Raw genomic sequence first — 22,382 nt, 5'->3', positions numbered from 1 at the left:
TCTCCTAGTGATACGTCATTGCTAGTTTGCGCGCGCCACCAGGTTAGAGGTCCCGGCTCCTTAGGTAGCCCCCTCCATGGTTTCCGCCCCATTCATGACATATCCTGTTACGTTTGCACCACATGTCTATGTATACGCCCAGTTACACCTACTTTCGCCCTTATCTTTCGCGACTGCTACGCGTCACACCTACTGCTCCACCCACTGCTACGCCCACTGCAATGTAATGCTATGTGTTTGCGTTATGTATATATACTCATGTATTGTTATTAAAAGTCAGCGCGCTCATCCCAGATCCAGCCCCAGCAGCTGCTGGGCCCTGTCATCCTATTCCTATGCAGGTTGTCCTGTTCCTGTCCTTATGCTGTAATAAACCTGCAAAACTCCTACTACCTCGAATCTTGACTCTTATTTATTGAGCTATCTGTTATGATATATGTCTAGTCAAAAAGAGAGGTATTATTTATTTATTTACCACATAATGGCGCCCGAATAGGGACTTGCCCTTTCCCCACGCGTCGGTGAAGCCACGCCGACCCCCTGACCCTCTGCAGTCGTGACGGAACTCTTCTGCGCAGTGGCAGATATTTCTGCTCAAGTATCCCTCAGGCCCACGGAGGAGACGGAGGAGGCGGTCCAGCATCCAGACGAGACGGTGGAGGAACGCGGCGAGTCCCGACCAGAGCCCAAGCCAAGAGTCCAAGGTCCGAGGTATCCGGAGGTCCACCCGTAACTGAAGTCTGAAGTTCGTCGTCCGTCGTCGTAGCAGTCCAGTCCAGTCCGAGGCCTTCCGTTCTTGCTGCCCGGTGAGTACCGTTACTGGGGTGGTATCTAGACAGGGTCAATTTCATTGACTCTGGTCTGTGGGTTGGTGGTACACAGTCCCACAAACGAAGTGTCCACTTCGGTGGATGCGGGTCCTGACGTGTCTCTTTATGAGACCGGTAAGTTTCGTACTGTTCCAGCAGTGCATCTAGTTTCTGTTCTAGTCAGTTTCTGTTCTCGAGAAAATTTATGCGTTCTGTTCTCAGTATTTCCAGGTAGTATTCTGTTCGAACTGTTATTTTAAACGTTTTTCATGTATTTCAATGTCGTGGTATGAATGGGGAATAAGTATCGTGTTTATTGTGTATTGTATTGTGTCTAGATTACAGTCCAGTCATGCCCTTGTTTTCGAAGTTACGTCAGTTAAAAACTAGAAAGGGTCTGCTGGAAGCAGCAGTTCCAGTCCCGCCTAGGGACAGTCCAGGTCATTTTATGTATCAGAAACATGGCATAAGTGCCATATTGTATCTAGATTTATGGGTAGAGTATACCAAACAGTTAGAAGAAAAGTATAGATGGCCCGTATCAGGTACATGGGATGCCGAATGCATCATGCGAGTAGAAGAGGCATTATGGAAAAAGAAAGCCAGACAATCCCAGAAAGATGCCATTGAGTTATGGCGCAAAGAAACTCATAAAAGAACCGAAAAAGAAATCAGAAAGTCAGAATTAAGTAGAGAATCCCAAGAGCGAGCTCAAGAAAAAGAATTAATCGAGATAGGTGAACAAGTCAAAACTGAACAGAGAGACAGACAGAGGAATGCCCTTATTAAGGGTATGTATCCTCTTCTTGCCGAGGGTTTGCCAAAAGCGACCCCGGAGGCATCCAGTAATTTCCCGCCACCATTAGTTCCGACCAAGCTACGTCACAAACCGACCGCAGCTGATATTTTTATTTCGTCCTATCTGGACGACACAGTCCCTGAATATGCAAATCCTGTTCGCGCTCCGCCAGTCCCTGTAAATCAGGCACATCCTGCTCCTCCAGACACCGGGGCACCCCATGCAGTACCTGCTATGGTACCCCCGGTCCAACCAGCATTTCAATTTCCCGCTCCGCCACGAAGAATATCAGTCGATGATTCTAGTCTAGGGGCCGCAGGAGGAGGTCCTCCTCAAACCCCGCCGCCACGCAAGCGTTTATCAGCACTCGAATTACATGCTCAAGCATCACAGCGTACTCCCAAGAGTAATAAGTCTGTTGCAGAAATCAGGCAAGCCCTTGGCGAATGTGCCTATGACCCAGTCCCAGGCGAGAATAATATGGTTTTATATTCAGTACGCGTAAGGAGGGTGACCGAGTATCTAGTCACCCTACCCAATATGAAAGAAGATCTAGACAGAATATATCGTTTCATCCGTACAGGGGATGATCCAGAAAGTATTAGTGATGCCATGTCTCAAAGGAAAGCTGAGATCCAGCGTATGATATTAAAGTTTTTAATTAACTGTCTAATAAGAGAACAAGATTACCCGTCTAAAGATCAGGCCGAAATGAAAATCCTGACAAAGTGGAGTGATAATATAGCCGAGGGTAAGCACAATACCATTAGTGCCATGGAGAGTATGTACAAGAAAATCCGTAGAGAAATAATAAAGATACACGAACAACGTAAAGCAGCACAAGTAAGCGAGAAAGAAAGTAACTCTGATCCTGAAGAGGAAGACGACGAGAATACCGCCAGAATAGCGTATGTAGGAAAATCTAGATTTCCAGATCGCCATTTACGCCTAGAACACAAGTCAATTTTCCATCATTCAGCACCAGAACAAGGTTCCCTAGAACAAGTGTTCCAAGCTACCGATCACATTCTAAAATCACGAATTGGTTACAGTGAGTTAAGTACCATGCATGAACAGGAACTAGCCCGATCAGCAGTCCGATGGATTACTGATTCTACCACTTTTCCAGACGAAATAGTGGCACAGATGTTTCTAAAATTGCCCCCAGCCGAGCAGCGACTGGTGGGTATGTATATGATCCAGCACCTCATTACTTTGTATGAGGGTCAGCACTCTGATCCAGGTCCGTTACACGATATCCTGAACGAGTTACTCCAGTATAGATGGAGAGGTCTAGGTACCGATTTAATTAGTGTCATTCTAGAACAGCGCCACAAATATAGAACGTTTCTGAATCCGCATTTTGTTCATGTCTCACCCCCAGAAAGTAAACCATTTTACATGGAAAGACAGAACCCGTTACGAGAAGTGCATCCAGTTAAGACAGAGGACGGTGAAATGCAACGAGTGTTTGTTTACACCCCGATTACAAAGATGGAACTCCTCGAGATGAAGAAATTAATTCCCTGTCATGACAAAGATCCAGCAGGGTTCCATAGAGAATTAAAAGACATGCTCCGTATGGGAGAATACACTTACCCAGATATTATTAAAATGTTAAAGGTCCTGTTGCCCGCAGGGGTGTATGAAAAGCTAAAGGAAAAAGAATGGGAGGTGGGAGAGAAAAAGATAGATTGGGCAGTTCTAGAAGCTGAAGATAAGTCACTTGTACCAGGTACCGGTCTAGGAGAGAAATGTAAAGAATTACCAGAATTATTGATTCAAGTTTTACCCAGATTATTAACAACGAAAAAGGAAGACTGGGATGCAATCTCAGCCTGTAAACAGAAACAAGAAGAAGACATTAGTGATTTTTATTCTAGGTTTGAAAAATGCTTTAGCATCAATAGTGGCCTCAAGACAAGTAGCGAGTCATACCCTCACCTTTTTGTTACTAAATTAGTCGAGAATTCAAGTCCACAAATTAAAAATCGAGTTTTGAAAGTCGAAAGTACCTGGCAAGCTAATACTCCGTCCCAGATGTTACAAATGCTTCAATACCATCAGAATAGAATCAGGGAAGAGCAAGAACACGAGAGAAAACGTATGAAAGACACGAAAATGAAAGTACTAGTTGCACAATCCGTTCCTCAAGACAGTCAGAAGAGGGGTCCGAATCAAGCCAATCATCCTGCGGCTCCCGTTAAAGGGAACTGCAATTATTGTAAACAGCCAGGTCATTTTATAAATGAGTGTGCAGTTCTGAAACACAACATAGCTACCGGTAAAACAAAAGAAAGACCACGTCCGCCTAGACAAGAACAAGTTTCACAGATTCCTCAGCCACAGAATGCACAACAGACAGTTACAGTACCGCAGCCTATTGCTGCAACACAGCACGTTACACAGCAGATGTACCAGTATGCACAGTCCGAGTATCCAGAGTATCAGCAGTATTCATGAAACAGCCTAGAGAGGGAGGTAGGCTTGCCTCTCATCGAGATACCTGTAGATCAAGAAGGTCCCTATGTTCACAGTCAAGTATTAGGGAAAGACAGAAAGTTTTTGATTGATACAGGGGCAAGTAGGACCACAATTAGTCATGCCGAAGTTCCAGGGGCTCCGCTCTCAGGCTCAAGAAATGTTTCCCTTGGATTTTCAGGAAAACCCATTATAAATGAGATTTCAAAGCCAGTTACTCTAGAAATAGGTCCATTGTCCCGTACTACTGATCTGTTACTTACTAAGTCATGTCCAGAAAATCTATTAGGCATTAAAACACTGAAAGAGTTAGGTGCAGTTATATGTTGTTCCCCAGAGGGAATACGATTGTTCCTACATGACTTTAAGGGTCACTATGTATTACGAGATTTTGATCCAAGATTGTCTAATGTTCCGCAGCATTTATGGGCGCAAGGTCCAACTGATGTAGGGTACATGCGAATCACACCCCATCGTGTGACTCTCAAACCAGGTGTAGTGTTACCACGAATCAGACAGTACAGATTGCCATCTGAGGCTGTAGCAGCCTTATCCAAAATTATTGACGAGCTCATCGCTCAAGGAGTAGTTGTAGAAACTGACTCCAACGTATGCAATTCTCCGATCATTCCAGTCATGAAACGAACTGATCCAAATGCACCCCCAGTATATCGATTAGTGATCGACCTACGAGAACTTAATAAATGTATTATTCCTCAGTACCCAGTTGTCCCAGACATCGCTTCCCTATTGACAGCCATTGATTCCGAAGCCACGTTCTTCACTGTCATAGACCTCAAGAACGCATTTTTTAGTGTTCCAATTCATCCAGACAGCCAGTTCCTTTTCGGATTCTGTTTAAATGGAAGGAGCTATATGTTCACACGCGCTCCTCAAGGTTTCACAGACAGTCCTAGTATTTACAGTCAAGCACTTAAGAGACAACTAGACAACATTCACATGCCAACTGACACTGCCCTGCTCCAGTATGTCGATGATCTACTGATCACAGCCCGTTCTGAACGTGCTTGCGAGCGAGCATCCCTTACAGTTCTGTATTTCCTAGCCGAGATGGGGCACAAGGTGTCCCCTTCGAAGCTTCAATTCTGTGTCCAGCAAGTGGTATACTTAGGACACTTACTGTCCAAGAGGGGTAGGCAGTTGACACCAGACCGTATCCAGTTAATAGCGAGTCTTCCTCAGCCCAAGACCCAGAAGGAGGTACGTGCCTTTATCGGCCTTACTTCTTATTGCAGACAATGGATTCCTCAGTATGCATTTCTAGCCAAGCTACTGATACAGTTAACGACACAGGAGGCAGCCGTATCGACTGTCCTCCCTTGGACATCTGAACATACACTTAGTTTCAATGAGTTAAAGAAAGCCCTATGCCAAGCTCCAGTTCTAGCCACACCGAACTACAGTAAGCCTTTTACACTTTTCGTTACTGAACGTGAAGGTACAGCATTATCTGTTCTCACACAAGATCAAGCAGGACAATACAAGCCATGTGCTTATTTTTCGAGCACATTAGATCCTGTAGCCCAGGCTCTGCCTGCGTGCCTCAAGTCAGTTGCAGCCACAGCACTAGCTATTAGGCAAAGTGATTCCATAGTTTTAGGACACTCCCTGACAGTACAGGTTCCACACTGAGTAGAAGTTCTTCTAAATCGAACACAAACTCAGCACTTGACAATTGCACGTTTAACAGGTTATGAATTGACACTGTTCCAGCCACACATAGAAATCAGACGCTGCAACATCCTGAATCCTGCTACACTGTTACCATCAGCTAATTCAAATTCTGCCACACATGACTGTGTGGAAGTAGTTAACATTACGACAAAGCCAAGACAAGATCTGACAGATATTCCGTTACCAGATCCCGACCTGACACTTTATGTGGATGGTTCATGCATGAGAACAAGTACAGGAGATCTAGTCGCCGCGTATGCAGTGACTACTGACACTGAAGTTATTGAAACACACCGTATTGACACTCTGTCCGCTCAAGCAGCAGAGCTAGTTGCTCTGACACAAGCCTGTATACACGCCAAGAACCTGAAAGTTAATATTTACACAGATTCACGCTACGCATTTGGAGTCGTACACGACTTTGGAGTGCTCTGGCAGGAGAGAGGTTTCATGACTTCTCATGGAACCAAGATTCAGCATGGTCTCCTTATTCAAGCTCTATTAGATGCAATACATTTACCGACATCCATTGCTATCATGAAGTGCAAGGCACACACGAAAGTCACTGACATTATTTCCCAGGGTAACGATCTAGCAGATCGCACAGCCAAGCTTACAGCACAGACTCCAGACATTCAAGTTAATCCGACACAGACACATACTCCAGATCCGACTACATGTATGACAGTTAAGGACCCTACACAACATGTCATAGATATCCAGTTACATGCTACTCCTGATGAAATCAAGAAATGGTCCGAACAAGGAGGGGTCCAGACAGATCAAGGATGGGTAACGAAGGGTAGAACCGCATGGTTTCTCCCCGACTCTATGGTTCAAGTCATTATTAATACCGCACATAGTCCAGCACATTTAGGAGAAAAAGCTATGTTCGACAGTATCCAGAACATTTGGTTCAACAAGCATTTACGAGCTGCAGCCAAGCAGAAAGTCCGTACCTGTATGATATGTTGTCAGTTTAATCCAGGTAAAAGTGTCCCGGTGGAACAAGGTGGTTTCCAGCCTCCTGACCACCCTTTTGAAGTCCTCCAGATGGATTATATTCAGATGGAGCGATGTCGAGGTTTCAAGTATGTCCTTGTAGTTGTATGCGCTTTGTCCAGGTGGACAGAAGCATATCCAGTCCCAGATTACACAGCCGCGACCACTGCCAAGCAGTTGGTTCGTGAGTTCTTCCCTCGTTATGGACTCCCTAGAGTCGTATATTCTGACAACGGCCAGCCATTCTCCTCAGAATTAATGAAGCACGTTTCCCTTCTGTTAGGGTACCAGTGGAAGTTCCATTGTGTACGCCATCCTGAAGCAGCCGGTCTCGTTGAGAGACATAATCAGACCTTGAAAATCCGCATCGCCAAAGTCTGTCAAGAAAAAGGTGTGGACTGGCTAGTAGCTCTGCCAGTTGCTCTATTTTACATGCGCATGGTCGCACATTCCAGATCAGGTCTGTCCCCGCACGAGGTCGTATTCGGCCGCCCCCCTAATATGTGGGGTACTCCTAGACCCCGAAGTATTACCGATGTTTCAAGTAATATGCTGACAGATTACCTAGCTTCCTTGATGTCTGCCCTCAACTCATGTCGTTCACAGGTTGCCGCCGCATTTCCAGACAATACCGAGGTGGCACCGCATGAAATCGTTCCAGGATCCATGGTGATGGTCCGCAACTTTGACAGATCAAGTCCGCTGGAGCCCCGCTGGAAGGAGCCCCGACAGGTCCTCCTCACCACCCGTACAGCCGTGAAGTTGGAAGGACGCAAAGGCTGGGTGCACCTTTCTCATATTAAACTTTTTAATGGACTGAAACCCGTCTTAAAGAACATTTCCCAGGATTTGAAGGATTGCCAAAGCATTGTTCTCAAGGACTGTCCCGCAAATGACATTGATTCAAAACCTCCCCTGTTAGAGAAAACTCCGCAGCAGGAGTATAAACAGAAACTACGGTCTAGTAAAATAAGTCAGCCAGTTTGATTGTCTAAGTCCTCCCCTAGGTGAAACGGTTAGACTGTTTCTGACATGTATAAAATAGACCCCCATAGTGAGAGAGTTAGTCAAAACTCAATCCGATGTATCGTTTTTCTATGTTTCATATTGTTTTCCAGCCTTATGATTTCCTGCACCAGTTATGCATTTTACCTATGTTTCCCAGTTTCACATGTAAATAAGTCTTCCAATGTTACAGCAGAGCACACGTTTAGTGATCTGCCTCCTCATGAACTCTCTTACCGCCTCGCTATGCGTAATAACTCCTTTATCCGCATGTTACATTACTCACACCAGACCAGCAATGCCACTAATTGTTGGGTATGTGGTCGACTCCCCCCTTTCCAGACGCCGAAGGGAGTTCTGCCACTCTTTCCTTATCCTTTTTCACATAATGGTTCGTGTGGAGCATGGTCCACGTTAACGTCATCCTCAACAGATATGTCTTTTCTTAACAGTACATGTTTCCCAGACAAGCAAGGTCTCCCCCACCGAACAGGTTTAGATCTAGAAAATGAAGTGTATAATTTAGGTAACTATTCGTCGAATTTTATGGTCCTGAATGTTCAGTCTGATACTACTCCAGACTTACCTGCTATTTCAGTATTACCAGTCAAAGGTGAATTATGTGTCCGAAATAATGGTTCCGTACATGTAGGACATAGTGATTGTACTACTATTGTCAAGTATAGTGACAGTGGGAAATCTATTTTTAAAGCTTCACGTCATTCTTATTTTATTTGTGGTCAGACCGCATATGTTCGTCTGCCCCTCGATTGGGAGGGAACCGGTTACATTGCCTTCCTACTGCCACCAGTTTTTCTAGCCCCATCTGATTATCATAGAAACACACATCTAGTACACATTAGACATAGAAGGGAGATCGAGTCCCCAATTGTCGATTATACTGAAACTACTCTAGAACAATATACCGATTTCAATAAAGGTTTCTTCTTCTTTATAGGCCCTGTCCAGAATAGTAAGTTAATCCGTAGATTAACCAGAACCCTTGAAGCTGTAGTAAATGAGACTGCCTCTGCTCTAGGTAACTTAACCGAAGAGCAATCTGCTATGAGATTTGTCGTTTTACAGAATCGTCTCGTCCTTGACGTCATACTGGCCGATAGGGGCGGGGCTTGTAGAGTCATCGGATCTAGTTGCTGCATTTTCATTCCAAATAACGCGCCGTCTGTCTATTCCGCTATAACCAGACTCCATAAAATTGCCCATCTGATCCACCAAAATCCAGGCACCTGGACATGGTCCGGTTGGCTCTGGGGTATAATTTCCGCCTGGGGATGGAAAGTCTTGTCCTTTCTAGGTATAACAGTAGCGATCATATTCAGCTGCTGCCTCTGTATACAATGTGGCCCTGCGATTTGCGGCATGTGTGCTACATCCTGTATTCCTAGTATAACTCCTAGTCCCAAGTCCCGTTCTAAATCCCGTTCTAAGAGAATTCGAAATGAACAAATGATACTGTATGAAATGATAGATGGTATCATGAATATTGATGTTTCCTGATGGAAACGTAGTGACAAGGAGGGAATGTGGAAAAGTAAATTTTGCCATGTTCTGTGTCCCTACGTGTCATCCATCATATGTTATGTGTGCATGATTAATATGCATATGTTATTCCCCATGTTTGATTAAAGACGCAATTACAATTGTGTCCACCTCTAGTATGCCAGTTCCCAGTTCTCGTGAATACTACGAATATCAGGCCTATGTAAAGCTACGTTGCCACGTTTCTCAGTGTGCACGTTATTCCATTATAAAGTCCCCGTTTTTAGGCCTCAAAAGGGCCCGGACACCAGATTCAGCTCCTGTCTCCTGAAGCCTCGCTGAGGAGGGATACAGCCCCCACCTGTATCCTCGACCCTTCACTTACTTCCTGCCTCGCAGTGCCCGGCCCAGCCTGGCTCAGTCTCTGAGTCTGCCAAGAATATGTTATGATTCCAGTTATCAGTTCAGTCCTCCTTCTCTGCATTCCTAAGCTACTGAACTGCATCAATAGTTTCCGTCATTGTCTAGCCTTCACGTCTCCACGTTAGAGAAATACTGCATTTAATGGTCATTTCATATTCTTCATCACGCACTACATGTAGAATAATGCATGGTCCAGTCTCAGAATCAAGTTAGCCTTTCCCCTCCTAACTTCTAGTTTATATCAACATGTTCTCTAAACATCAGATACTAGATACTGTTTAGGTACATGTCGCCCTGACTCTCCAGACTTCAGTCTCTGCTCCTAGCACAGAGTTCATAGCCCCCAGCTTCTCCTAGTGATACGTCATTGCTAGTTTGCGCGCGCCACCAGGTTAGAGGTCCCGGCTCCTTAGGTAGCCCCCTCCATGGTTTCCGCCCCATTCATGACATATCCTGTTACGTTTGCACCACATGTCTATGTATACGCCCAGTTACACCTACTTTCGCCCTTATCTTTCGCGACTGCTACGCGTCACACCTACTGCTCCACCCACTGCTACGCCCACTGCAATGTAATGCTATGTGTTTGCGTTATGTATATATACTCATGTATTGTTATTAAAAGTCAGCGCGCTCATCCCAGATCCAGCCCCAGCAGCTGCTGGGCCCTGTCATCCTATTCCTATGCAGGTTGTCCTGTTCCTGTCCTTATGCTGTAATAAACCTGCAAAACTCCTACTACCTCGAATCTTGACTCTTATTTATTGAGCTATCTGTTATGATATATGTCTAGTCAAAAAGAGAGGTATTATTTATTTATTTACCACACTACCTTTATTCTCCTAAAGGGGGCTGCACTACTAACTAGGTCCCTCCCCTGGGTGGGATCAGAAAGGGGAGTGGCTACACCCCCTATCCTTTGTCCGGTTTAGCGCCAGAGCTGGGGCAGGGATGCCCCAGCAACTGGTTTGAACCGGTGTATGCACAGGACACCTTGTGTGCCCCAGTGTGAGAAGTTGGCCTGATGTGCAGTGCTCACTATTCTAGTGATCACTATATATCAGTCCAAACAACCCTTATTGATGATTGGTTGTAAGTCAACCTTATAGACCAGCTATCCTAGTAGCATGGATACGAGCAGTCTAAGGCTAAGACTCTAGAGGGCGTGTTAAGCCAGCTGTTTTACCATCACATTACCCCTTGAACACCCAGTGAAAGGACACCACACAAGTTGTTATGAAAATAAACAGTGTATTTATTTATAACAAGACTACCCTGGCTCTTTATGAGACAGGGAGCTAAGCACACAACAAAACTCTTATAAAAATACTTTAAGTCGCACAATTTACACAAATGCCCGAGGGGCACGAAAAACCATATACTCTAAAAGTGGAATGCGAATTACTAGCAGGTAAGTAACGATTCTCAGAGGCTTTAGGAACGCTAGGCCTACAATACTGAACACTCAGGTTAGGAGCAGGAGGCCTAGGGACACCACGTGCAGAGTGGGAACTCTCACGCGTAAGGCGGGGAAAAGCCTATGGAAGCTAGTATTCACAAAGTTAGTGTTCTCGGGCGAACCCGACTAGGTAGGTCAAAAACGAAAGTGGATCTGGACCCTTGGATAGTGAGGCTATGCTGGGGCACCGAAATGCCGAAGTTACCTAGCCCAGGGGCTTCAGCTGCATAGGTCTGAAAAGACGTCGGGATTCCTCGTTGACGAACCAGGAGCCTGAAGGAAAGGAGTTGCTGGCAGGCGACCAGTGAAGATTGTTCGAGTGATCCAAGCCTGGATCGAAGATGGATGACACCTGAAAGCAGAGGGGACCAAGTTCGTGACTACTAGCCAGTAGTCAGGTGGCACCAGGAGGGCACCGGATGGTAGTCACCTCGACTAGGTGAGTGGGCGACGCTGTGCTCTGCAGTCTCACGGACCAGGAGGTGTTGTCGGCGACCAGGATGGAGGTACGAGCTGTCCCACGATGGATGATGATGTCGACGTCGCTGGACCCAGGATTGGGGCAACAAGTCTTGGCAAATTCAAGCCCACGCGGTGGACCTAAAATGGTGTCTGGAGTGGACCAGGAGGGTCCGGGGTGCTCCTCTTTTGGAAGGGAGCAAGGGCCAGTCTGGAGCAACCAGACCAGCAGCAGTGATGTCGTCGGGCGTCGTTAAGAAGGCCACAAGCCAGCGGGCTAGTAGCCAAACAACGCGGTGAGCAGCAAAAAGCAGAAGGGCCCCACGCAGATCGTGGAGATGCTGGGAGGCTGAACTTCGGTGCTGGGGCTGCTCAGGGTCGGGGCTTCTCGGACCCCAAAGCACTCACCAGAGGATCCCTCAGCGGTCGTGCTGGAAAGAAGTCATGCAGTCTTGAAGATGGCCGGTCCCTCGAGGTCTCGTCGCACCCACGGTTCTCAGCTTGGCTGTAGAGGTGGGTAGAGGTCAGAGGTGCCAGGGAAGCCGGTTCTCGTCGAGCTGGGCAGTCAGATTCCGGAGGAAGGACTTACAGCAGACCGCAGTGTTCTTAAGATGGTGCCTGCGGATGCAGGGTGACTACTCCTTAGTCACAAGGGAGAATCTTGAAGAAGAAATCTTGATGTCCTTTCGTAGAAAGTCGTGTCTTGATTCCAAAGATGATCTAATTTGGAAGGGGGCCTGCTCCTACCTTTATCTTGGAAAAGGGGGCTGGCACGCGACTAAGTCCTGCCCTATGGGTGGGACCAGGAGGGGGGTGGTTACACCCCTCTCCTTTGGCGGGCTTTCCCCAGCTCAGGGGCTGTTGTGCCCCTGGAACTAGTTCAAGCCGGCCTATGCACAGTGAGCACCGGGGTGCCACTTGCAGTCACCTTCCTCTGTAGCCCTGCCTACCTAGAATACACAAAACCCTGTCTGGGACGGTGCTGGCACCGCCCCTGGCAGGAAACCCTTTGTCCTTGCCTCCTGCTCTGGGAGGACTCCCAGCAGCAGGAGGGTAGACTTGTGTCTCGGTGGCAGCATCCATTTTGTGGAGCTACGGCTCTGCTTAACTTTAACCGGGGTTACAGGTTACATACATGTCGTGTCCCTCTAGAAGGGTGGAATGCTAACCCCGTCGCCAGAATTGGCGAGGGGTTAGTATTCCAATTCGTATGACACCTTACTCGACATGTTTTGATAAAGCGATACCAGAGTTGGCATATAACCGCGAGGATTATAATGCACTTAAGAGTATATGGTATGCGATATCATGGAAACAGCTAAGGGATGGATCCCGAAAGCCGCAGACAGGCTCAGCTCATGCCAGAGCACTATCTCACACGATTCCAAGCACTCTGCCTTCAGGATTGTCAAGGCCTGCCATAGGAGTGACTGATAGGAGATCTGTGTGTCCATTTTAGGGTTAGATATAGGTATACTATATCTAAAGCAAAGGGTGATTACACCACCTTGCCCCAGCTGTCAAGCAGCCAGTTGTGTCAGATTTGGATGGCCAGCCAGGGGTGGCATAATACATGCTGCAGCCCCTGGTAGGCCCTGGGTACACCTATGCCCTGGGTACCTAAGGTACACTGTACAGGGACTGATAAGGTGACTCAGTATCCAATTTAGATATGTACCTAAGGTACATGGAATCCATTTTACAGAGAGAGCAGTAGGCCTGGGGTCCTGAATAGCAGGGCCCCAGGTCAACTAAGTCAGAAAACCAGCAAAACACCAGGCAAAAAGTTGGGGGCAACCATAGTCAGGGATCTACCTTCCTACATAACCCCCCCCCCCCCCCCAAACGAAAGGAGATAAGGCTATCCTTGCCAGGTAAGCCTATATTGCCTGAGTGGCCATATAAGGAAGTACCAGCACTGGCATGGTTACCCCCTATCTCATGGTCCACTAAGCAATCCCTCACCCTAAGGGTATCTGAGGGTCTCCACCATAGGGAATCTCTACCTGTGGTGTGTTTTGGCAAAGGAAAAGGCTGGTGCTGAAATGGAGTACTGAAGTGAGGCTCCACTAATTTTGGGCTCAGCTTCCTCCAATCATTTTCCACTATAGAGGCCTTTCTTTCCAAGACTGAGTTGTTTTGGGCTTTCAGGGTCAACCTCTGGCTACCTACAGCTGGAGGTTCGGTCCCTCTGTTTGGCTTACTGGAGGGACAGCTCAGGTTTGGGGCCCTCAGGTCCCAGGTTTGGCTGTGCCCAACAGTGTCCATCTGTGGGAGGTCCCTAACTAAATTTAAGGGGGATCCCTCAGGAGTTGATTTTATTTTCACTTGGCTAGGACTACTAGCTTCTGTGCCCTTAATCTGCTGATAGGGGAGTTCTTTTGGACAGGGGGCCCTTTGGGGTCCACCACTGGCCTCCCTGACCTCTACAGCCCTGGGCTGACTGAGGCAGGGTAGAGAGGGGCAGGTTACCTGCTCCAGACTGGGTCCCACCTTGGAAGGGTCCACTGACATCAGGGGTTCTGCCAGGCTAGGCCTGACTACCTCTGTGGCAGTTTCTTCACAAGGGGTCAGATCAGTTCCCTGAGGAGGCTGACCTTTTCCTAAAGTCTGGCGGGAGGGAGATTTCTCTTCCTCCTCAATGCTCTCTGTCTGAGTGGAGTGATCCATAGTTTCAGGCTTCACAACACTATCATCTGTCTGAGTTTGAGCTGTGGCCATCACAACTCTCCCAACCTTTTCAGGAGGGGGCTCAGTTTGGGTGTGGGCTGTGACCATCACAGCCTTGACAACCTGTTCTGGGAAGGAAGTTGTCTGAGATGGGGCGGTGACTGGCACAGCCCTCCTGACCTGTTCAGGGAGGACATCTTGGACTGGGGCTGTGGCTATCACTGCCCCACTAACCTTACCATGGAAGTTTACCATTTTAGAATGGGTTTCTTGCTCTACTTCAGCCCAGGCTGAGAGCTCTAAATCATTCCCCAGTAGGCAATCTACAGGCAAGTTTGGTGACACTGCCACTCTCTTGTGGCCAGTGACACCTCCCCAGCTGAGATTGACCACTGCCATGGGATGATCTCTCTGTACTCCATCAATATTGGTCACCTGGCATGTGGCACCAGGTAAAAGTTGCCTTGAGGGGACTAGATTCTCAGTCACCATAGTGATGCTAGCCCCTGTATCTCTATAGGCCTCAACTTTTATACCATTGATGAGGGGCTCCTGTCTGTACTTGCCCAAAGTGTTGGGACAAGTTGTGAAGTTGGCAAACCCCATGCCAGTCTCACAGACAAGATTATCTAAGTTTGGGGACCTGGTTAGGCCAGAGTCCCCAGGAACTCCGAAAGTAAATGCACCCAAATTCTTGGGGGCACTCTCACCACCTGGGGGATTACTACTAGTAGTAACAGGAGGTCTGGGAATGTTACTTGGGGGTATGTTCTCCTTATTGTTATTCTTTGGGCAACTGCTGTCAGTTTTCAAATGACCCACCTGTTTACAGGGATAACAATAAGGTTTCTTCTGGTTATTAGAAGGATTCTGGGACCCACCCCCCTCAGAGGATTTTTGGGGCCCTGATGTGGTTTGATCTGGAGATTTATTCCCACCCTTCTCTTGAGGCTTGGTTGATTCCTTTTTCTGGTCACCACCTTGGTTCTTGGGCCTAATCCTGGTTCTGACCCATTTGTCTGCCCTCTTACCCAATTCTTGTGGAGAGGTCAGATCAGAGTCTACCAGGTGCTGGTGTAATAACTGGTTCTGACAATTATTTAAGACTTGCTCTCTCATAATAAGATTATACAATCCTGTGAAGTCAGTAACCTTGCTACCCAGTAGCCAGCCTTCCAAAGCCTTAGTGGCACAATCAACAAAGTCAGACCAGTCCTGAGACTGAGTTTTCTGGGTGTCTCTGAACAGCAACCTGTACTGCTCAGTGGTTAAGCCAAACCCATCAACCAGTGCATTTTTCAGGACCTGGTAATTGTTAGCATCCTCAACTCTAGTAGTGAGGAGCTTATCTCTACCTTTGCCATCAAAGGAGAGCCACAGTATAGCTGCCCACTGACTTTGGGGAATGCACTGCACTGTGCAGGCCCTCTCCAAAGCAGCCATCCATTTCTGGATGTCATCCCCTTGTTTAAAGGGGGGCACTATCTTTGTCAGGTGTTTAGTATCTAAACCCTTCTCTGTTTCTCTTGGGAGATTGCTGCCACCAGTGGGAGCTAACCCACTCATCTGCTGCTCTCTAGCAAAGGCAAGCTTCTCTTTGGCCAGGGCAAGTTCTTCCCTTTCAATCCTCAGTTTAGCTTGTCTCATCCTTGCTTCATGCTCTCTTCTCTGAGGGGAAGTCAATCTCCTCTGGGGAGAGTTCCTTCTCCCCTGAGAAGAGGCATTAGAGTGCAGAGATCTAATGGAGTCCCTAGAAGGAGATCTATTTCTCCTAACTCCAAGGTTAGGCCTCATTAGGGTCAGTACTGGGGGTTCCCCAGATCCTTCCCCAAGTAGGTCTAAGTTGGCCCTAGTTAGCCTTCTGACTACCTCAAGACCTTTGTCTGCCTCATCCCCAGAGAGTTCCTCAAGATCCTCCTCCTCAACTGCATTGGCAGTGTTGGGGAGGTCTGGATCCCCAGAGGTACCCTCTAAGGCTGGCATATTCCCATCTAGCTGAGAAATCTTTCTCGCCTCATAAGTCTCTAAGAGACCTATTAAAAAGGGAATGGTGGGGTTAGACCCCTGTTTCAGTTTCCTGGAGGTACACACTTGTCTCATCTCCTGGAAACTGAGAGCTGCATATCTTGATTTGACCTGTGGAGGGTCAACATCCACAAGGGGAGTCTCAGTAGATTCTCCTTGGGTAGACATGCTTTTCTAGTGAGGTGTAAGTGGTGCACTTACCTACACTATATGTTTGCCTACTGATCCCTTGCTAGAGTTGTAGTTTAGGGTGTGCTAGGCCCTAGGAGCTACAACAGCTGGTTCAGTAGAACTCAGAGTATTCTAAGCTAAGTTATATGTACCTTTAGTACTTATGTGATCGTTCACAAGATATTCTTAGGATATGTGTGGTAAAACAACAGCAAGCTCAAATCCCAACCGCTGCTCACCAATGTGAGAAGTTGGCCTGATGTGCAGTGCTCACTATTCTAGTGATCACTATATATCAGTCCAAACAACCCTTATTGATGATTGGTTGTAAGTCAACCTTATAGACCAGCTATCCTAGTAGCATGGATACGAGCAGTCTAAGGCTAAGACTCTAGAGGGCGTGTTAAGCCAGCTGTTTTACCATCACATTACCCCTTGAACACCCAGTGAAAGGACACCACACAAGTTGTTATGAAAATAAACAGTGTATTTATTTATAACAAGACTACCCTGGCTCTTTATGAGACAGGGAGCTAAGCACACAACAAAACTCTTATAAAAATACTTCAAATTGCACAACTTACACAAATGCCCGAGGGGCACGAAAAACCATATACTCTAAAAGTGGAATGCGAATTACTAGCAGGTAAGTAACGATTCTCAGAGGCTTTAGGAACGCTAGGCCTACAATACTGTACACTCAGGTTAGGAGCAGGAGGCCTAGGGACACCACGTGCAGAGTGGGAACTCTCACACGTAAGGCGGGGAAAAGCCTATGGAAGCTAGTATTCACAAAGTTAGTGTTCTCGTGCGAACCCGACTAGGTAGGTCAAAAACGAAAGTGGATCTGGACCCTTGGATAGTGAGGCTATGCTGGGGCACCGAAAAGCCGAAGTTACCTAGCCCAGGGGCTTCAGCTGCATAGGTCTGAAAAGACGTCGGGATTCTTTGTTGACGAACCAGGAGCCTGAAGGAAAGGAGTTGCTGGCAGGCGACCAGTGAAGATTGTTCGAGTGATCCAAGCCTGGATCGAAGATGGATGACACCTGAAAGCAGAGGGGACCAAGTTTGTGACTACTAGCCAGTAGTCAGGTGGCACCAGGAGGGCACCGGATGGTAGTCACCTCGACTAGGTGAGTGGGCGACGCTGTGCTCTGCAGTCTCACGGACCAGGAGGCGTTGTCGGCGACCAGGATGGAGGTACGAGCTGTCCCACGATGGATGATGCTGTCGACGTCGCTGGACCCAGGATTGGGGCAACAAGTCTTGGCAAATTCAAGCCCACGCGGTGGACCTAAAATGGCGTCTGGAGTGGACCAGGAGGGTCCGGGGTGCTCCTCTTTTGGAAGGGAGCAAGGGCCAGTCTGGAGCAACCAGACCAGCAGCAGTGATGTCGTCGGGCGTCGTTAAGAAGGCCACAAGCCAGCGGGCTAGTAGCCAAACAACGCGGTGAGCAGCAAAAAGCAGAAGGGCCCCACGCAGATCGTGGAGATGCTGGGAGGCTGAACTTCGGTGCTGGGGCTGCTCAGGGTCGGGGCTTCTCGGACCCCAAAGCACTCACCAGAGGATCCCTCGGCGGTCGTGCTGGAAAGAAGTCGTGCAGTCTTGAAGATGGCCGGTCCCTCGAGGTCTCGTCGCACCCACGGTTCTCAGCTTGGCTGTAGAGGTGGGTAGAGGTCAGAGGTGCCAGGGAAGCCGGTTCTCGTCGAGCTGGGCAGTCAGATTCCGGAGGAAGGACTTACAGCAGACCGCAGTGTTCTTAAGATGGTGCCTGCGGATGCAGGGTGACTACTCCTTAGTCACAAGGGAGAATCTTGAAGAAGAAATCTTGATGTCCTTTCGTAGAAAGTCGTGTCTTGATTCCAAAGATGATCTAATTTGGAAGGGGGCCTGCTCCTACCTTTATCTTGGAAAAGGGGGCTGGCACGCGACTAAGTCCTGCCCTATGGGTGGGACCAGGAGGGGGGTGGTTACACCCCTCTCCTTTGGCGGGCTTTCCCCAGCTCAGGGGCTGGTGTGCCCCTGGAACTGGTTCAAGCCGGCCTATGCACAGTGAGCACCGGGGTGCCACTTGCAGTCACCTTCCTCTGTAGCCCTGCCTACCTAGCATACACAAAACCCTGTCTGGGACGGTGCTGGCACCGCCCCTGGCAGGAAACCCTTTGTCCTTGCCTCCTGCTCTGGGAGGACTCCCAGCAGCAGGAGGGCAGACTTGTTTCTCGGTGGCAGCATCCATTTTGTGGAGCTAAGGCTCTGCTTAACTTTAACCGGGGTTACAGGTTACATACATGTCGTGTCCCTCTAGAAGGGTGGAATGCTAACCCCGTCGCCAGAATTGGCAAGGGGTTAGTATTCCAATTCGTATGACACCTTACTCGACATGTTTTGATAAAGCGATACCAGAGTTGGCATATAACCGCGAGGATTATAATGCACTTAAGAGTATATGGTATGCGATATCATGGAAACAGCTAAGGGATGGATCCCGAAAGCCCCAGACAGGCTCAGCTCATGCCAGAGCACTATCTCACACGATTCCAAGCACTCTGCCTTCAGGATTGTCAAGGCCTGCCATAGGAGTGACTGATAGGAGATCTGTGTGTCCATTTTAGGGTTAGATATAGGTATACTATATCTAAAGCAAAGGGTGATTACACCACCTTGCCCCAGCTGTCAAGCAGCCAGTTGTGTCAGATTTGGATGGCCAGCCAGGGGTGGCATAATACATGCTGCAGCCCCTGGTAGGCCCTGGGTACACCTATGCCCTGGGTACCTAAGGTACACTGTACAGGGACTGATAAGGTGACTCAGTATCCAATTTAGATATGTACCTAAGGTACATGGAATCCATTTTACAGAGAGAGCAGTAGGCCTGGGGTCCTGAATAGCAGGGCCCCAGGTCAACTAAGTCAGAAAACCAGCAAAACACCAGGCAAAAAGTTGGGGGCAACCATAGTCAGGGATCTACCTTCCTACACCCAGGCATGTCTCATTCCTTTCAGGCATGTCCTACCCAATACACAAAATCCTGTCTGGGGTGGTGCTAGCACCTCCCAAGGCAGGAAACCCTTTGTCCAAGCCTCCCTCGCTGGAAGGACTCCCAGCAGCAGGAGGTCAGACTTGTGTCTGTGGTGGCAGCATCCATTTTGTGATGCCAAGGCTCGAGATAACTTTAACCGGGGTTCACAGTTACATACATGTTGGGTCTCTCTAGAAAGGTGGAATACTACCCCCGTCGCCAGAATTGGCGAGGGGGTAGTATTCCAATTCGTATGACACCTTACTCGACATGTTTTGATAATGCTATACAAAAGTTAGCATTTAACCGCGAGGATTATAATGCACTTAAGAATATATGGTATAGGTATAGCGTTATCATGGAACAGCTATTAGGACTTGGTTCCGCAAGCTGCAGACAGGCTCAGCTCATGCCAGAGCACCATCTCACACAATTCCAAGCACTCTGCCTTCAGGATTGACAAGGCCTGCCATAGGAGTGACTGATAGGAATATATGTGCCCATTTTAGGGTTAGATATAGGTATACTATATCTATAGTAATGGGTGATTACACCACCTTGCCCCAGCTGTCTTAGCAGCCAGTTGTGTCAGATTTGGATGGCCAGCCAGGGGTGGCATAATACATCCTTCAGCCCCTGGTAGGCCCTGGGTACACCTATGCCCTGGGTACCTAAGGTACACTGTACAGGGACTGATAAGGTGGCCCAGTACCAATTGGTAAATGCACCTAAAGTACATGGAGTCCATTTTACAGAGAGAGCAATTAGTCTGGGGTCCTGAATAGCAGGGCCCGAGGCCAAAAAGGTCGAAAACCAGCTAAACACTAGGCAAAAAGTTGGGGGTAACCATAGTCAGATATCCACCTTCCTACATTCAGCCTAGAGTGGGGCATGGGACTCCTATAAGTCTTTCTGACACTTTCTCTCCTGACCAGAGTTTTAAACAAAATCAGGAACAGCCAGGCCCAAGTCATACTAGTGGCTCCGGTTCGGGCGAGAAGAGATGAAACACAGTGCTTCTGGTCATGAGCATCTGTTTTCTAATCAGGCTACCGCTTCAGAAGAAAATTCTGTCACAGAAGCATTGAAAGGTTCTCTATCTGAACCTGTGGCATACACAGCTCTATGGGTGAAGATTGAGTGGCAGCGTTCACTGTGTTAGATATGCCTCCTGAGATTGTGAATGTCATCTGCGCCGCCAGAACATTTTTTGGATGGTTTTGAACTCCGCTGCACAGACCCCCTTACAAGCTAAACTGTAGGATATTGTGTTGTTTATCTTATCCTTGGTCCAGCAAAGTCTTGCAATGGGCACCATTAAAGGTTATTTGATGGCCATTTTGCTTTTGCTGGACCAACTGTCCGTGTTTGAATTACCTGCTGTGATGCGGTTGTCTAAAAATTTGACACACCTGCTCTCTTGCAAGCTGATTGTGATGCCACAGTGGGATCTTAATTTGGTCCAGATGTTCCTCATATGTAGCCCCTACGAGCCTGATGCACTGCTTCTGATTGAGTCTTCTGACTATAAAAACCATCTTCCTGATAGCAGACTTTTGAGCTTGCCACATTAGTGGGCTACAGGCTCTCTGTGCAGCCTTCCTACACTGCAGTTTTTCCAACCCAACACAGTTCTTTACCCTGCCTAAGCCTCAAATCACTCCTTCAACCTGCGCCAAAAGCTTTTAAACCAATTGCATCGCAGACCATCGGGTGGATGATGAGTTTTTCTGGGGTTTCCGAGGCTAAGAATGGTTTGGTGATGAGGCTGCACTATCGTGGACTGCACCTGGTGGGTAGCGAGAGAAGGGGCTGGTACTGCTGTTTTTTGCTTGCTTTGGAAGTAGTCTCCCGAGCCCAGACAAAGGCAGAGACTCCAAGGATCAATCAGCTGACCGCCTGTTTGCATTACAGGGCTACAACAGAGCAGAAATCCTACTGGTGCCAGCTGGTAGCCCAGATTTATGGATCAAGGCTCCCCAGGGCTGTGTGGCTCCCAGGACCAGGTTACATCGCTCAAAGTTGTACCTGAGTCTACTTTACCCGGGAGAGCCATTGGAGCGCTTCTTGGTCGCCCAGAAGGCAGTTATCACTCAAGGAAGAATCCTGCAGTGACCACGACACTGTGCAAGTGGAAGGCTAGTGACGACTGGACTTCGGTCAGCTTGGAGAGAACATCATGGGACATCGACCCTGTGACCAAGACCCTCTAACCATCTTCGTGGACTGAGAAATCCCTGTAGGAAGACACCCGCTGACTGTGTCGTATTCACAGCATCATGGGAGCATCTTCAGCATCCTTCATCCCTTGCATCACAACCATTCCATAGGAGTCCATTGCACATGCATAAATTGCCTGGAACTGTTGGAGAAATGTTTCTGGAGGTTGCTGTTTCTGAGGGCCTTGCTTGTTCCCCTGACTAGCTCCCTGCCGGAGTTGTCCATGGCAAGCAACTCTACATGATCGCATTGACGCTTGCCCAAGTTTACCTTGGAAAAAGTTTCCACGTGTCAAGTTGTGAATTCCACATCTCTGGAACGCTCCGGCAGATCTTTTTCATTGGGGTGTCTTAAAATATATACAAATACAGTCTATTTTTATAAAGTGGTTTCAGATTTCTTGAGTGTTGTATCAATTTCTTCAATTGTTTTGGTGCTGTCTAAACGCTTTACACTTGTTCCTCTGTGTCACCCGTGCTTCTCACTGTCACAGCTACCCAGGGTTGAGCTGAGGGTTTGTCAGATGAAACTTAAGGGTCCTAAAGGCGCTGGTAGGTTTATTATACTGTGAGGTGGCAAAACCCCATAATATAACAAGGTCACAGGTTAAACATGTACATTCCATTTTGTGGTAGTACGGTAAAC

The 22,382-nt window shown here is 47.8% G+C and overlaps 1 protein-coding gene across 1 annotated transcript in view; it reads left to right on the top strand.

The window, feature by feature from the left end:
• CHD1 (chromodomain helicase DNA binding protein 1) overlaps positions 1–22,382 on the top strand; it is a 1,592,763-nt gene that overhangs the window by 1,045,800 nt on the left and 524,581 nt on the right. The gene's annotated exons all lie outside the window — the stretch shown is intronic.

Source organism: Lissotriton helveticus, chromosome 2_1 (assembly GCF_964261635.1).
Source record: "Lissotriton helveticus chromosome 2_1, aLisHel1.1, whole genome shotgun sequence".
NCBI classification, from domain to species: Eukaryota; Metazoa; Chordata; class Amphibia; order Caudata; family Salamandridae; genus Lissotriton; species Lissotriton helveticus.
Note: the sequence above shows the minus strand (reverse complement) of the source record. Positions and strands in the feature narration are given on the sequence as shown.